General features: G+C 46.3%; 1 long non-coding RNA gene across 1 annotated transcript; it reads left to right on the top strand.

Annotated features, from left to right (window-relative positions):
• The first annotated feature begins 2025 nt into the window (after nucleotides 1-2025).
• LOC123615785 (uncharacterized) lies at nucleotides 2026-8505 on the top strand. Its single transcript, XR_012511676.1, has 3 exons — nucleotides 2026-2931; nucleotides 3975-4076; nucleotides 4789-8505. It is a non-coding gene; the product is annotated as an uncharacterized LOC123615785 (long non-coding RNA).
• Nucleotides 8506-8763: the final 258 nt, after the last annotated feature.

Below are 8763 nucleotides of genomic sequence, written 5' to 3'. Positions count from 1 at the left end.
GAGATTGATGTGGTGGAGAAAGTTTTTGAAAACTATCCAGGTAATGATTCTGGCATAGAGCCAGGTTGGTGAAATCTTGAATGAACTGTCTTGGACAAACAAGGAAATTCTCATTTTTGATTTGCCAGCTTTGTAAAGTGACCCTTTTGAAATGAAAAGATTATATTAATCAACTTCTTAGGGTCAAAGTGATAGCAAAACATGGTTTTCTGGTTGGAACATGGGAGAGAACAGGTGAGGTATTTGCAAAGCCTGATGTCATGTGGATTGGAAGAAGGAGGTCTCAGTGATGATCATTTAAATAGGTGGGTGGGAACACGGGTGAGTTACTTCACTTTCCCCATCTACAAGATGAAGGGCTTGTTCTGGGTCGCTTATGAGTTCCCTGATGGGTCTAAAATTCTACAATGAAAATCTCTACTCTCTGGAATAGCCTTTCATGTCCAGTGATTTAAATCACATTATCAAATATTTATTGAACACTTGCTATGTGTCCAGGAAGTGACATTCTTTGAAAAATTGGTTCTGGGGTAAAAAAAAAAAAAGTGGGGGCGGGGGAGGGGACAGATACTAGTGAAGAGACGGAGCTCAGTGACTAAGAATTTCCGAGCTCTGATAGTGCTGCTTTCTTGTTTTGAGCCATTTTGTGTGGTTAAAGTGCAGGTTACAGTGAGACAATTGACTGAGAGCAGCAAACAAATAGAACCCGATAGATGGTAACCGTGTTACTCAGCCCTTTGGATGACAAATATTGCTAGGTGACAAAAAGCACTAATGCATTAGGGGCTAATCTGGTGCTAAAATGCTGCTTCAGGAAAAACGTATTCCTGGAAAGGAAATACTGGTGATTTGACTGACGGGAACAGCTGGAGGCCCTATATTGGTCCAGATAGGAAGCAGGAAAAAATAAAAAAAGAAGTTGTATTTTATATGGAAGAAACCGATGTGAGCTATGCCTCTCGAGTGTTCTTGTTGCCCAGGGTTTGGGAAGGTGTTGATTATATGACCTCTTGGTGGCTGGTAGAGCCCAGTGTCTGGGTGCTAATGATGGTGAAAGGCTTTGTCCACCCAGGGGCCCCCAGTGTCATGCTTTCTGTGGAGTGGCCCAGGGTGGGGGCTTTCAAATGGCTCTCAGAGTCTCACAGAGGTGCTGAAGGCAGAAGGGGGGGAGGGTGGGATCACTGGCAACATCTCCTTAAATCAGAGCAATTCTCCTCCCACCTATGGAATGTATTGGGGCTCCTCATGGGAGACTGGGATAATTAGCCAGTTGGCAGAACTCACGAGCTACTTTGGGGGTGTTAGTCACCCATTTGGCAAAGCCAAGCTGGGTGGAGACTGAGTGCTCAGTACGCCTGGTTTGGATGGGGCAAGTGACTAACAGTGTTTGGGATGAGCTTTCCGGGTAATGTGACCAGATTTCCTGGAACAGAGAACCAGGCAGATGGTACATTTGTTACTGCACCCCTTCCCCCCGTCCTGTCACTGTCCTGGCCTCTGGGGGCGGTGTGCAATGAGGAATGCGGGTAGGGTCCACACAAGGCAAATATTTTATCTTCACAACAGCCCTCTGGGTTAGCCGCTATTATTACAACTTTTAGAGGGTCACAGAGTTCTAGGATCTTGTCCGAGGCTACAGAGCCGAAGGGAAATGCTGAGGAGACATCAAGGTGTATGTTCAGAAGTTGCCCCTTGGAGCTGACTCCAAGCCCACCCCGAAATGGTTTGGTACTGGAAGCAACCAGAATCTTCTCTGGGTACCATGAAAACCAGGAGCCTGGAAGGCCGACCTGTCCAGGGCCTCTGAGAAGGAGGCAGGGATGGGAGTTGGCCTCTGATCTGGCCTCTCAGGAGGACTGTGACACAATCCACAATTCTTTACTCGCTTCAGCTCACAAGCATGAGGGCAGGCGCCAGGGGTCAGTCTGAGAAGGCCGTCTAGAAAGGACCCTGTTTAATATGAGAGCTGATAAAACCCCTCCAACCACTGAGCCAGGGTCAGAAATACTGAGCAGTACCGTAGGCAGTAGGAAGTAGTAAGTAGTTGAATTTTCTCCAAATTTATAAAGGGTGATGGATACAGCTCATTATTTTCCCTTAATATAGGTTGATTCATGATCCTTCAAAATTTAGGGACCACAGTTTTACTCTGAGGTGAAGAAAGTATATGATGTGAATAGACACTCCACAAATGCTCCTTGAATGAACAGATAGAAAACAGATGAAGTTATATAAAGCATTCCTTCTGTCCAGGGATAAATGCAGAAGACTCTACCCCTTGGACGGGAGATTTACTATGAACCAAAAACATGTTCTTTACTTCTGCTGCTGAAAACTTGAAGTGGTTTTCTTAACGTTTAATACAATTTACAAGTTATGTGTCTAAGGTCTTATGAAGCTGACAGAATACACTGGGGCTGGGGTGCTATCAGTGGGAGAAGAGGAATATCACCTTCCTTCCCACTTTTTTCTTGACAGACATCTCAGGTGGCGTTTCCCTCTGGTCCCTCTCGGGACGTAGACCCCAATAAGACGTGTGGCCTGACATGCCAGCGGCCTCACCGAGCCACAGACAGACACATGTTTAGAATTCCTCAGTCCCCTGGGAGGCGGGCAAAGAAAGCCCCAAGCAAGAAAGGCAGACACTGGGCACTTTTGAACTCATTCTGGGTATTAAAGGAGCATTAAATGGGAAAGGATATGTGAAAACAGCAGCCAGAGATTTTAGCTGACTCAAGAGATAGTTGTCATAGGAGACGGTGGAGTCACCGCCGGGTTTGCAGTATGTGTATTTAGGGCGTATTCTCTAGACCAGCTGTCTAAAGTCCCACTTGTGGGCCTGGCGTTGTCATATGCAGAATAAAACCGTCTATAAAAGGAGGTGGGCCGGGGCCGTCGGTGCCTTCTTCCAGGTAGAGAGACTCGTGGCAGGTAGGATTTTTCTGCCCAGGGCTGGCATTTGGCTTAGCTGCCTATGACAGTGTCCATGCTGACTGGTTGATGTCTGCTGCTAAGTATTTTGAATATCACCCCTGGTCGTATCCTCTGTAGTGCTGATTAGTAGTAGAACACCTCTAGACTCCACAGACCTCCATCCTTGTCCCTTGCCTCACTAATGGCTTTAAAGAAATAGTAGAAAGTGCCATTTGGAGATCACCAGATTTAGGACTGACGATTGGGAGTCTCCAAAGGCACAGTATGGCCAAATAGATGTGAAAAAAATCTTATCCCCTAAGTAGGTTCTTCAAAAACGAAAGGGAATTTTATAAGCTTGGCTCGTTTGCTGCACAGTTTTCAGGAGGGGAGGGAGGCTTTCTGTTTTGTTTGGTGCTGTGTCAGCAGTACCTGCGTAGTGTCTGGCACACAGCACTGGTCAGCCAATGCGGATTAAGTGAGTGAATGAAGAAGGTGGTATTGAGTGAGCTGTGAATGCCTTTTCATCCCTGATATTAAAATTAATGTCTTCACCCCAGCTCTTTTGCTCATACAGCTCTTACCATATCATATGCTAGTTTGTTCTTTCAGTGTCTCCTTTTCTAACTAGACTATGAGCTGGACAGAGCCGGGAATGGTGCTTAATTGTGTCTTCAGTGTTCAGTCTGATTCCTGGCATATAGCAGGTGCTCAGTGAGTCGGGGCATCTAACGTATTATTCAAACCAGGTTGGGAGGAAGGCTGGGAGCTGATAGTGCAGCATAAACTGGCACTGTGCTGGGTAAACCAGGGTGTATAGTTACCCTGATCCGTCAGTGCTTGTTGAATGGATACAAAGTGAGTGAGTGTTTTGGAGCCAGCAGAGGCAGGCTGTACTGACACTTTCCTTCTATTGAGATTAAAAACCGCTCCCTGGGAATTCCACCCGCTGGGCTCCGTTCTGTTTGACTAGACACACAGGATGCATCTAGACTTTATGTGGCATTTAAATATTTGAATTCATCTACGGCTTCCCTTGGGCTGAATTTTCTCTTTTCCAGCCTGAACATTTCCAGTTTCTTTAACCATTCCCTGTTTTGCCTGGAGGTTAACCCTGCTGCATTTGGGGTTCTCTGATTCTGGATGGACCTCTGTTTGACAAGGTCAGTAAGGGCCCTCGGTAATGATCCTCCTGAACCTGTCCACTCACACCTGTCTTCTCATCCGACTGCCCTTCACACCTCAAGCCCCTCGACTCCTCCCCTCTCCCTGCCCAGGCAGCCTTGGCTGGGTCTCTCAAACCAGATTTGACCATGGACAAAAGGGATTTAGAAAGCGCTGAGCCAGCGCTCTGCAGGTCGTCCTCATGTAAGCCTTGCCGCTGGTCCAGCCCCGAGCTCGTGACCTGATTCCCATCGGTGTGCTCCGGTCTCACTCCAAGATGCAAGTCCTTGTGACCTCAGTTCTGGTGACCCAGCTTCTGTCCTGATTCCTTAGCCCGAATGCTCGTCGGTCACCTCTAGAGGGCTCATTTTGTTCTGACTTCTCTGTCTCCCTCTTGGCCCAGCCCGCAAGGTGTCCAATTCCTGGCGTGTTTATTGTATCAGACCCTGGCTCCCACTCCTCCCTGCAAGACTGGAGCTCGGCTCCTCGCCATTAAGTCTGGACTGGGGGTTCTACCTGCTAACTCGGAGGCCCTCCCTGTCCGCGTCCGTGAACACCCCTGCGGAGATGGGACGTCCCCGGGATGTAGCACTGTTTCCTCCTCTTCCCCCCACCTCACTGATCACGTTCTTTCCTCTTCTCTCTTTCCTTTCTGTTAGTCTCATCATTTTCCGATTTGCCCCCTTTTCACTTTTCTTTTCTTTTCTCTAGATTTAACCAGCTGGCTCAAAGAATATATATGGCTCTTGGTTTTTCCTTGGCTGTTTCTTGTGGGGAAAAGGGGAAGAAAATTCTCAAAGATTCTAAACCCCTTGCAGCGAGGGGCTGAGTCTTCTGCTTCCTTGATCTGCCCCTGACTTCCCACGTATTCCCCTTGCTCGGAACTCGGGGACCTACCCATCCACTGACCGTTCACTTCAAAAAATAACTGAGAGATACTAAATGCTGATGCTTCTGTTTGCCTGCTGGAAAATGCTCCATATTAACGTACAGCATTATTATACGATTGCTAGAAATCCCCGAAGAGGGAATTGACCTTTTTCAAGTTAAGGCACATTATACCCTTGAGCTACATGTTCCATAAATTCTGGAATAAAAGTCAAAGCCTCCAAAAGGTTAATAATCTCAACTGGAGAGGGAATTCTTTTCAGGAAAGGACGATGATCTTTCTTATCTGCTTCTAACACCAGGTTGTAGGTCCAACTGCATTTTTAGGGGGAAAAAAGGGAATGGAGTTGATAAACCAGCGTACCATTTTAAACTCCAAAACATTACTCCTTCATCTGCCTTCTAGCCATGGGGGTCCTTGGAAGGCCATTGCATCCTCATTTCTAAAATGAAGACTTGGGCCAAACATCCTCAAAAGACCCCTGCAGCTCTAGCATTTTATGATTTAACAGAAACATTAAGAAGTAGCAGTTGTGTTGGGCCTGTCCAGGAGGTAGGTGCAATGTTCTTGGGGGTCGTACGTGATTTGCCCTGTGTGGGAATGGAAAGCTGCAGCCATCAGAGAGTCCCACTGGGATTCTGGAGTTCTGGAAGTTCATGGAGTCTCAATGGCTGGAGAAGCAGCCAATATATTGCAGTGGTTCAGAGCTCGAGGGAGCAAGGCTGGGACCCAGGTGCTGCCCCTTCCTCAGTGTGTGCCATTGGACACATTGCTTAGCCACTCTTAAAGCCTCACCTGTCAGATGTGCACAATAAAGTCCCAACTCTGATGGGCCATTGGGGGATTAAAGGAGGCACTCCTGTGGTTCCTGGGACACGGTCTATGGTCGATAAATGGCGTTGTCATCATTGTTTCTCATCTGTGGCTGACGATCACATAGAGGGTGGCATGGACAATCTCTAACGGCCCGTCCAGCTCGACAGCTGTAATTTTTATGGCTTTGTGGAAAATGTAGCGGCAGATGACCTCCAGGATGTTAGGTTAACTGGCGTTCGGGGAATGAGGCCAAAGTTCATGTAAGAGCTCCGAGCCTATGAGAGTGGCAAATGCTATTTTTAGGTTATGTTACTGACACAAGGTGCCTTTTTAGTCACCATGCTTCTTGCATGCCTTCTTGCTCTGCAGTGGCACTTATAGCTTTCTGGGAGGTGGGGGAAGCCAGGGGGATATTTTGTGACACCCCCTGCTAAAGGCTCAAGAGACAGAGCTCCTGACCTCTCAGAAATGTCCTGCCCAAGGAAACCAGTTCCTTGAGTGAATCTGAAATGATCACAAAGGAAATCAGGTTGGATCTGGGTACAGACAGGGAGGAAGTGCTGGCTCAGGGCTGTGTCTGGCCTCGCTCACGACCCAGCTCTGGGTCCAAAGTCCACAAGCCTGGGGCCCTTTGCTGGATGCTCACAGAAGACTGTCTTGGACTTGTGCAAATGGATGTTCTTCTGGGTGCCCTGGCCTGGACTCTAACAGTACTGGAATGTCACTGGAGACCTTTGGGGCTTTCTCTCCAGTCTGTGACATGCTTCTGACTGTGACTTGGCCTGACATGGCTGGGGCAGGACGGTGGAAGGTAGCTTAAGTATGCGGATGGCGTGGCTGGGCTTGGGAGGCCTCCGAGCAGAAGAAATTAGTGACTGATGACGCATTCTGAAACTTACCACTAGTAACTGTCTATTAAGGGGCTCTTGCATTTCCATGAGATCTTTGGCCTTAAACCTGTTGTATCCAAAGCCCAACTTTTAGGGTAAAACTAAAACTTAAAATTGAAAGTTAAAATAATTTTCTAAAATCAGTGTAAGGCATGGCAAATTGTTGAGAGGAAAGACCAATTCAAAGGCCACTTGTAGTTAATAGTAAATAACAGAACCTGTAAACCAAACTGAATGATCTGTTAACAGCACAGAAAAGGAAACTGAAGTTAATGCAGATTTAAAAAAAGCACCGCACCTGGTGTGTTTAATTTGAGATATTGCATTTTCAAAACCCCCTCCACCACGTGCCACTTGTCCCCTGCATTTCTGTCTTGACAGGCAATGCCCACCTTCTTGTGGAAGAATGGCAAAGAGTGGTTTCTTTTGCAAGTCCAGGACCTTCTGTTGGCTGTGGGCTTCCCCCAATACCTGTAAGACAGCATCGTCAGGCACAAGGTTGAGACTGCTGATTAGTGAGATCAATGATGTGATTAGAGGCATGTAGATGAGTAATATTTAAAAAAAATTCAGTTATTCATTTTGAGACCATTTAATCAAGGAGCAATTAAAACAGAAGTTGAGAACTGAAATCCAGGAAGCTAAAATGAATCACATTAGACCCACAACTCCTACCAGTGACTTTTTATTTATCAGCCTCCAAGAGCAACTGAATGTCACCTCCCTGGAGTGGCCTGCTTAGATCAATCCCACCCTCTGGTTCCTGCCCCATCTGTGCCCCGCAGTGTATTCAGTGGTCATGAAGGGCACCTTCCTCCTTACCTCTGCCGCCTCTAGTGCACCAGGGCTGTGCCTGGCTCTGACTTTGTTCTGGTCATGATAATCTACTCATCTCTCCAGTGTAGCTCCAAGGCTCCTCTCTCTGCCACAGCTACTCATCACAGGCAGCACTGAGGCTTCTGTCTGCTGCGTGGATAACCTGCCTGGGAGTTGACCCCCAACCTGCACTGGTCTCTGGCACACGTGATTGTCTCTGGAGTTTGACTCTTCACCTGCTTGGTGATGTTCCCAACCCTTTAGAGTCTGAGTACTCCTAGGGTTCAGCGAGTTCTAGCCCTCGTTAGCCTAGACATTCCCGCCCCTGCCTTCTCCTCTCCTCTCCTGTGTGTGTTGCTGTCTCTGTGTGCCAACGACGTGTGCCCAATCCTGCACACCCCCAACTCTTCTCACAGGATGCTGCCCTGGAGTGGCTGCTGGCTCTCTGAATTGCTGGCTGTGTCATGGAAAGACACTGGGCTGGAGCCAGAGACTCTGGTCCAGACTTTCTACTTTCTGGTTGTACCATCTTAAGTCACGTGACCTCTTTGAGACTGTTTTCGCATCTGCAAAATGGAGATGATGATGATGATAATGACCCTTACCTGGCTTACCTTAAAAGTGGTGTTTTGGACAATCGTGTTGGGCATATTTTTGGGTTTTTATTTGTTATCATATCTGGTGAAGTGACTGTTCAAATCTTTCACCCATTTAAAAAAATGGATAGTTTGCTTTCTTTTATTGAATTTTGTAAGTTCTTCATATATTCTAGATACAAATCTTTCACCAGATAGACACTTAGCAAAAATCACCAAATATACACTTTCCAAAAATCTCTCCCAGACTGTGCTTACCTTTCCATTCTCTTAATAATATCTTAAGGAGGTTTTGCAAAAGATTTTAGTTTTGAAAAAGTTCAGCATATTATTTTATAAATGCTTTTGTTTTTCCTTTTGTGTCCTAGCTAAGAAATCTTTGCCTAATAATACTGCAAATATGTTTTGCAACTGTGTTTTCTTCTGGATGTTTCATAATTTTTGTTTTTATATTTAGGTTTATAATTTATGTTGGAGATATACAGCTCTTGTGGGGTCAGGGTTGAAGTTCATCATTAGTTATTAAAGAGATAATCATAAGGAGATGTCACTACATACCTATAAGGATAGATAAAATTAAAAAGACTGGCCATACCGATTGTTGATGAGGAGTTGGAGGAACTGGAAATTCATACTCCTGTTGGCAATGTGAAATGGTACAACCACATTGGTAAATGGT

This window comes from Camelus bactrianus, chromosome 14 (genome assembly GCF_048773025.1).
Source record: "Camelus bactrianus isolate YW-2024 breed Bactrian camel chromosome 14, ASM4877302v1, whole genome shotgun sequence".
In the NCBI taxonomy this organism is placed as follows: Eukaryota; Metazoa; Chordata; class Mammalia; order Artiodactyla; family Camelidae; genus Camelus; species Camelus bactrianus.
This window is presented reverse-complemented; position numbering and strand designations above follow the sequence as displayed.